Raw genomic sequence first — 7,567 nt, forward strand, 5'->3', positions numbered from 1 at the left:
GCAGCCCATAACAGCAGGTACAGCAGGTTCACAAGGTCAGCAAGCAGTAGAGATTAAAGAGAGACCATAAGTGGTTGTGGCACTACCTTTTGGTTTACTGAGAGCGGAATTTATGACGAGAGCAAGATAGCTTTACGTATGCCATAAACAGCGTAACTGCAGCCCGTCAACACCATTTCGTGCTCCCTCAAGAGCAGATAAACGCTTGCCAACGAGAGTACGCAGGTTCCCAAAACAGAAACTTAGGAGTCGAAAGTGAGCCTTCCAGTAGCCAAGCATCCCTGCTTTCCACCACCTAGCACTCTTTCCTCAGCTTCCACTTGTTGTTTAAGGAAGCAACTCATAACCCACTAACCGCCTATAAGTGATCATCTGCAGGCTCGATTTTGCCCCAACGCTCCATTGATTTATCTTCCAATTGGGTGAGAGAACATTGAACTCGAACCATCACCAAACGGTTCGAGGCAGCCCATCCCTCATCCCAAATCTGCATGCATGAACTACATTGTGCAAATCTCCATAGCTTCTCTACAAGGAAGAAGCCTTGACAATTCAAATACACCTTTTTTTTTGCTTTTGGTAGGACTAAGTGGTGGCAATCAATGCAAAATGATTAATGTGGCAGGTTTAACACTAGAAGTCCTAATCCTAACTCTATTCCTAGGGGTGGAAAATACTCTCCACTAGTGTTGTGAACAACTCATTTTGCACCCGACATACATTTGAACTCCTAACTAAGTTAAAATCTAACTTTGGGTCCAAATACCGATAGACACAAATTAGACCCAATATATCATTAAATCCTACTAGCCATTGTTGTCAATTCTTGACAAGATCATGGTGACAAGGTTTAGCATTGGCTTTATTTGCATATGCCTTGCGACCATCCTAGTATATGAAAACGAATGGCTTCTGTTGAGGTTTTGTTTACTAATTGCAGATGATTCTCTTCCATGAGATTTTTTAGTCACAATTGCTTTTGAGAAGTTTATAGCATATCAATATTAAAGTCTCCCAGGACAAAAGTTGGATGAATTGATGGCAACTATTTGCCTCTTGTTTTTAGCTTTACTTGGCTTTCTTTTTAACAGTAGACGACAATCTTTTCATTGGCAGGCATAAAGCCTGTTTGGCAAGCAAATACATTGTAACATACCCTCAACATACCTTGTCACATCGCGAAATTGGGAAGTGCACTACCCAAAAATATCAATCGATTTATGAGGATTGGGTTCCCTACTCCTAACCAACTTGCTTGATTTTCTTTTCCTTGATTCTATGGGAATGGGCATATCGACAGTTTGTTGGAGTACGAGAGTGTCGGATTGCAACCCTGGGCTCATCGATAAAGAGAGTGATTGAAGATCACCAATAGCATACATAGGCGCTTTAAAGTGACAAGATGAGCTGACCGGTTCGCTCTCTAGAGAAGGATTTGGGTCCTGCCTCAGCCATTTCCTAAGAGCGGGCATTCCAAGGATGTTGTTAAACCTATCACCAAAATGTTGCTTACATTGGCCATGACCCCAGTACCCTGACGTAATTGTAGGGAACAGCCCGAGAAAACATTATTATGAGGAACCCCATTCGAAGGTAGGTGGAGCATTATGTTTTGCACTTGTGAATCTAGTGGATAATCTCGATAAACATTTTGTCCTTGCAAATCCATATTGTTTCTAGTATGGATCTCGAACTTGTGAGACGACATGGCCGATCCTGCCAATCTAAAAGCACTGGCTTTGTCTTATGAGGCTCTAGACATCAACAATGCCTTTGAAAGAATTTCCTAAAAAATTCCTAGAGCTCTGTAGTTTCAATAACACAATGTTATTTGTAAGATCATACACTTCAGACATTAATACTACATTTGAAAGAAATGCCTCTTTTTTTTTTGTTAAGCTCCATAATTATAGGAGCATCCATGTAGTTTGAAAAACTCAAGGTTGCTTAAAAGTGGATAGCCTCTACATAACCCAATTTGTAGCTTAAGACTTGATGGGCACCACTTTGATGTTATGAATGGTGTATTTCTTATCATCACATCTCTTGTCCATTGTTAACATTGATTTATTCATTCATTGATGGCTCCCTATATTTCACACTCTTTGGTCATTCATTGCTCACTCGCTATACTTTAGAGTCCCATTTTTGTAGAATCCTGTAGGATAGAATAGATGCATCTTGGAAGAGGTGTGAGAGCACAATGAAACAAAATGGTAGTTCTCTATTATGGATTGTGAGAGAGAGGACTCTCTCTTATAGAAAGGGGGAGAAGGTAATACCTTCCCTACATCAGTGGCAATCAGCCCCTACATCAGTGGGAATCAGTCCCTACATCAGTGGGACTGGCCTAAATCAAAGGAACCTCACATGTGGGGGCCTTTGGCTTACATCATCACTTAGGTCACACACTAGACACATCATAGCACTTGATGTGCCTTTACAACACACACAAACACACATGTGACTCCCCTAGATGCACACATGCACCATAGAGCAAGCCCTTGATCATACTTATCCCAACATAACCCCCCTCAAGGGGTTGCCTCTTGCAGTGTCAAGGATACATCTAGTCTCATACTTTCTCATGCCATCTCATGGTGGTCAAGGATAAATCTATGGCTAGGATCTCATGCTAGCAAGGGTTCCCAAGGGTGTGAGGTTCACAGAAATGGGATAGTCAAAACACATATCACATGGTCTACATCATATGGTGACCAGAGGTGATTTACAAAAGACATAACATATGATATTCTTTTTGGAGTACTACTCCGGGCAGAGAACCTCAAAATTTGACCAAGTGATGATAAACAAAAATTCAAAAGACAAAGTGCTTAAAAAGCATAGTCTTTATTTTCTTCATTTGCTGATGAAGTTCTTCCTTTAGCCAGATTTGCCTTGTTGTTGAAGTAGTCCTTCTTCATAAGAAATGCTTGATTCTCTTTCTTCATGGAATAACACATTCCCTTTTCCAATTGTAGGTAAAGGAACATAATAAGCAAGATATATTTGAAGCATTTTCCTTGTGCACCAAATACTGTGAGATGATGATCCCAAGCTTCATGTGAAGTTTCAAAGCCATCAATGTGGTGAATGTATGAGCCACTTAATCCCATAGCAATGATAGCAAGCATAGAATTTCCACTTTAGCTCAATGGCAGGAAGCCAAGCTTTTCATCTGTTTCATGGTGTGAACTAGCTCTTTGAGCAGGCCTAGGATAGTGATCGATTAGCTGTCCATAACTCCATTACATACTCATGAAAAATCCATGAATACCAATGTAGAACTTGAGATGCATGAGCATGGGCTCAAATCCATGAAGGGTGGCATAGTTGAGACTTGGTGCAACCCATGTGGAATTCATGAAGTTGATGTCGCAAAACATCAACCAAGAAAATTAGGCATTCTCCCAAAGATGGGCGTGGGCTCGAATCTATGAAGGCTTGCACCCATGAAAGGTGGAGCTATGAATCTCCATACTTATGTTTCACCATAGCCTGATTTATGTTTCACCATAGCATGTAAGGTGGCGCTGTGGATCTCCATACTTATGTTTCACCATAGCCTGATTTATGAAAACGGGCGCTATAAATCTCCATGCAAGGTGGCGCCATAAAGATCCATGAAAGGTCATGCAAATTTTTCATCATAATAGCAAGCTTGCATATCACCATGATGAGATTTTGTATCACCATGGCCAAATTTCTCATCAAGACAAGAGGATATGAGTCAAAACGATTAGTGAATAGAGCTTTCCTAGCAAAGGGTATCGAAATAATTAGTGAGCTAACCTTTCCTGCAAAGGATAGTAAGAAGATATGAATCAAAATAGAGATTTAAAAAACATAGAACAAAAGTGTCTCCTTCTTCTTACCAAGTGAGCATCTCTTGCGAGCAATATAGGAGACTTCCTACAAAAGATAACAAAGATTCTCATCAGGGATCAGTTAACATATGAATTATGAAGGAATTGGATCAATTGCTATTAGGCAAATGATCACCCGAAAACACAAAAAACATATAGGCATCAATTACTGCTAGGCAAAGAATGACAGAGATCCTCGGGAATCAAGAAGGAATTGCATCAATTGTTGTTAGGCAAATGATCATCCAGGAACACAAAGGACATCCAAGCATCAAGGAACACAAAGAACATCTGGGCATCTAAGTATATGGGCATCAATTGCTATTAGGCAAGAGATGATAGAGATTCTCAAGAATCAAGAAGATATTGCATCAATTGTTGTCAGGCAAATGATCATCTGGGAACACAAAGAATATCCAGGCATCCAGCAATAGAAAGAACATCTGGGCTCTGATACCATGTTGAACCATATATGAATCATGAGAGGTAAGACAAGGCATGCTCCCAAGGAATGATCATATTCATGCACTAGATCACAAATATAGTTGAGGATTAGGGTTTGAGTGTGGGCGAGCTATATACAACTCTAAGAGTTGCTCTCAAGTATCGTGATTTAAAAAAATTCTCCCAAGAAACAATAGTATATTCCATTCAAGATGACTCGTGACAAATCACAATGGAGGTGGGAGAGTAACCTCACTCCCAAAATCCCTCCACAAAAACCCAAGAAAGGACACAGAGGTGGAGAGAAACTCTCAATCAACCTCTCAAGTAGCAATTATAGTAGATGTACTTGGAGTTCTTTAAAATCATGCATGATTTCCAACAACGAAAAATGTTGCTCACTATGTCTTCACTAAAGTCCTCTTGATTTGCTATCCATTCACGTTTCTTTTACAAATAACCCTCATAAAGTTGTTTTACTGTATTATTTTTTGGGATACTCTTTGAAGGTTTTGGTTCATACCACAAAGCTGCGAACTTGATAGGGATTCCCATTCCATCCCTCGCTCTTTGAGCAACATTTGTGCCTTGAATACAGCCACTTTGCAAGTCATCCAAGTTTGATTTCAAATTAGGTGCCCAAATGGCAACAAGAAGACTCTCTTGGATTTTGTCAGATGTTACAAACTCTCTTAACTTTGTCTTAGCACCCTTCCTACCACAAAATATGCAAGGTGAAAAGGATTTCTCATCTTTTCCCATATCTTTAGTTATAGTATCTCTAACAAATTCATATCCTCTTGACTCACCTTGTTGTGGCTAAAATAAAATTTGAGTATTCTTTGGTTGATAATTTTTATTCTCCTTTTCGATATTCAACAAGAAATCTTTTGAATTGATTATCTCCATGTTTTCATCTGATTGCTATGGGTATTTTTGCATCGTACTTCCCACATGAGAATGAAGGATTGCAATCCTTTCACTTCATGTATGTGAATTGCTTTGTCATGTTTACTAATAATTTGGTTGACTCCATAAATCATCTGCATTTACTGAGTGGTGCCTCCATTGCATCATTGGAGTATTGTTATGTAGGGTACATTCTCACAATCTCCTCATTCCCTTCCTTGGTGGAACTTTCAAAAATCTCCAAAAACCTATACTTAGTCCCATCCTTAGCCTCCTCTCCACAACCTCCTCCTCCTCAGCTAAGTAGAAAAATTCAAATTCGTGATTAAAAAAAAGCCAGAAATTCGGACGAATGGTTCGATGGGGAGACAAAATCATGCAAAAAAGCGTTCACATCACTGTTTTTTCATAAATCGACACGTCATCCAATCATATTCGCATGAATAAAATTTATCCATATGAATAGGTCTTATTTCCTTATATTTAAGCTCACAATCTACCAATATACCTTATCTCACGCTTGGTTGTCTAGTCGAGCAGAAGATATCAAACAAGGAAAAGAAAAGAAGGAAGACCCTCCAAGGTTGCAAAAACAATCTATAAGGTCTAATAGTAAGGTGAAATTTGTTTGTGGGAGTTCTAGGTTCTCCTTGTTGAGTTCCTTAGATCTCTTGTTCCTTTGGTCTTTGTTTGTGTCTATAATCTTAGAGTCCTATAGGAGATTAGTTTATTAGGACACTTAGAGTTTTATTCTTGCACTTTCTTTTGAATGAATATGTAATATTCGTTCAAAAGAATGTGAATGAATACAAAGAGTTTCTTAAATCTCTTGTGAGAAATATAATTTTGCTCTTTTTTGGGTCTATGATCTTAGAGTTTTGAAGGAAAAAATTTGCTTTAGTTTTAGTTTATTAGAATACTTAAAGTTTATTATTGGTGCTAGAGTCTTAGTTTATGAGAACACCTTGAATCTCATTCTTACACTTTCTTTTGAATGAATATTTAATATTCATTCAATAGAATGTGAATGGATGAGCGCCATGTGGAATTTCAAGAAATTCCAAAAAAACATACAGAAAATCACACAACTTAGGTCCAACTGCCCGAATCACCTCAAAATTGCCTCGAAACAAAATAGAATGTGAATGGATGAGTGCCATGTGGAATTTCAAGAAATTCCAAAAAAACATACAAAAAATCACACAACTTGGGTCCAACTACCCGAATCACCTAAAAATTGCCTAGAAACTAAATTGAGAAGATGATATATCTTAAAAAATATAGTTTGTCAAACACCACATCTCCTGTGGTGCACCAGCATTGAAGAGAGGTGGTTGCACTTGTACCAAGGGTGGGTTTTGCTCATCTTTTCAAAGGTTGTGGATGCACCATTAGGGGTAGTGGGTAGATATTTTTTTCCCACGATCTGACTCATTTTGTGAGCATTCTAGGAGGATGTAGAGTAGCTGGGTGTGCCAAGAGAGGGGAAGGTTGATCGATTTAATTCGTGGGTCTTCTCATTACTTTAGTCAATCTATAGGTGTGCGTAGAGGAGGCTGGCAACCTCAAGTGTAGTTGTCCTTTTGTTGTGGGATCTATGTTGAAAGTCATTTTCATACAAGAGGAGCAAGACATTTCCATAGCCAAGAGCCCAAGATATTTCCACCAGTTCACTTGATGAACAAATTCGGCACCACGATCTTTATTGCAGCATTGAAGCCCTTCACGGTGGATAGCACCACCTTTCTACCTATTTCCTTTACAAAAAGCAGTGAGAACCCTTTTCTCCCATAGTATTCCCTTCTCTCCTTTTAAGATACCACAGAGCTCCCCATCCCAAGGCTTCAAATCAACTTCTGGCCTGAAAGGATTCCGTGAAGACATGCTCTGTTAGAATTCGCCTTGGTAGAACTCACTTGTTTGGCCATGCTTTAAAACTTGTTTTGCTGAGACTATCGACCTTGGTCTCATGAATCTAAAAAATCAATCCACTCACCATCCCCAAAACGACCAGTATGGAAATGGGATGTCAAAATCATTGACTATCGCAGTAGCAAAATACAAGATGTGGCACTCACCCATTGTAATCTTGTCTAGTGACTTAAGGATGGTCTCCATATCCGAAGAGGACATCTATGTCTGGCTCTAAGGTACAATAAAACTTCAAAAATTACAAAAGCCCCCATATACTGAATACGGAACTGGTTTGGAAACATGAGTATATGGGTCGATGTATAAGCGGCCACTCTTTATAACAACATGAAACAAGGCTCATGGCTTTGCAGTGTCTAATAATTCCCAGTAAATTCAGTCTTTCTTCCATGGTGCTAAATCCTCGTAGATCCACC

At 39.2% G+C, this 7,567-nt stretch overlaps 1 protein-coding gene across 1 annotated transcript in view; it reads right to left on the reverse strand.

The window, feature by feature from the left end:
• LOC147886751 (pentatricopeptide repeat-containing protein At1g06140, mitochondrial-like) overlaps nt 1-129 on the reverse strand; it is a 48,880-nt gene extending 48,751 nt beyond the window's left edge. The window contains exon 1 of the transcript XR_015543309.1: nt 87-129. The gene's annotated coding sequence lies outside the window, so the exon portion shown is untranslated. The remainder of the gene's footprint in view (nt 1-86) is intronic.
• Nucleotides 130-7,567: the final 7,438 nt, after the last annotated feature.

The sequence above is a fragment of the Dipteris shenzhenensis genome, chromosome 24 (assembly GCF_047967505.1).
Source record: "Dipteris shenzhenensis isolate YYH24624 ecotype China chromosome 24, Dip_SZ_1.0, whole genome shotgun sequence".
Classification (NCBI taxonomy): domain Eukaryota; kingdom Viridiplantae; phylum Streptophyta; class Polypodiopsida; order Gleicheniales; family Dipteridaceae; genus Dipteris; species Dipteris shenzhenensis.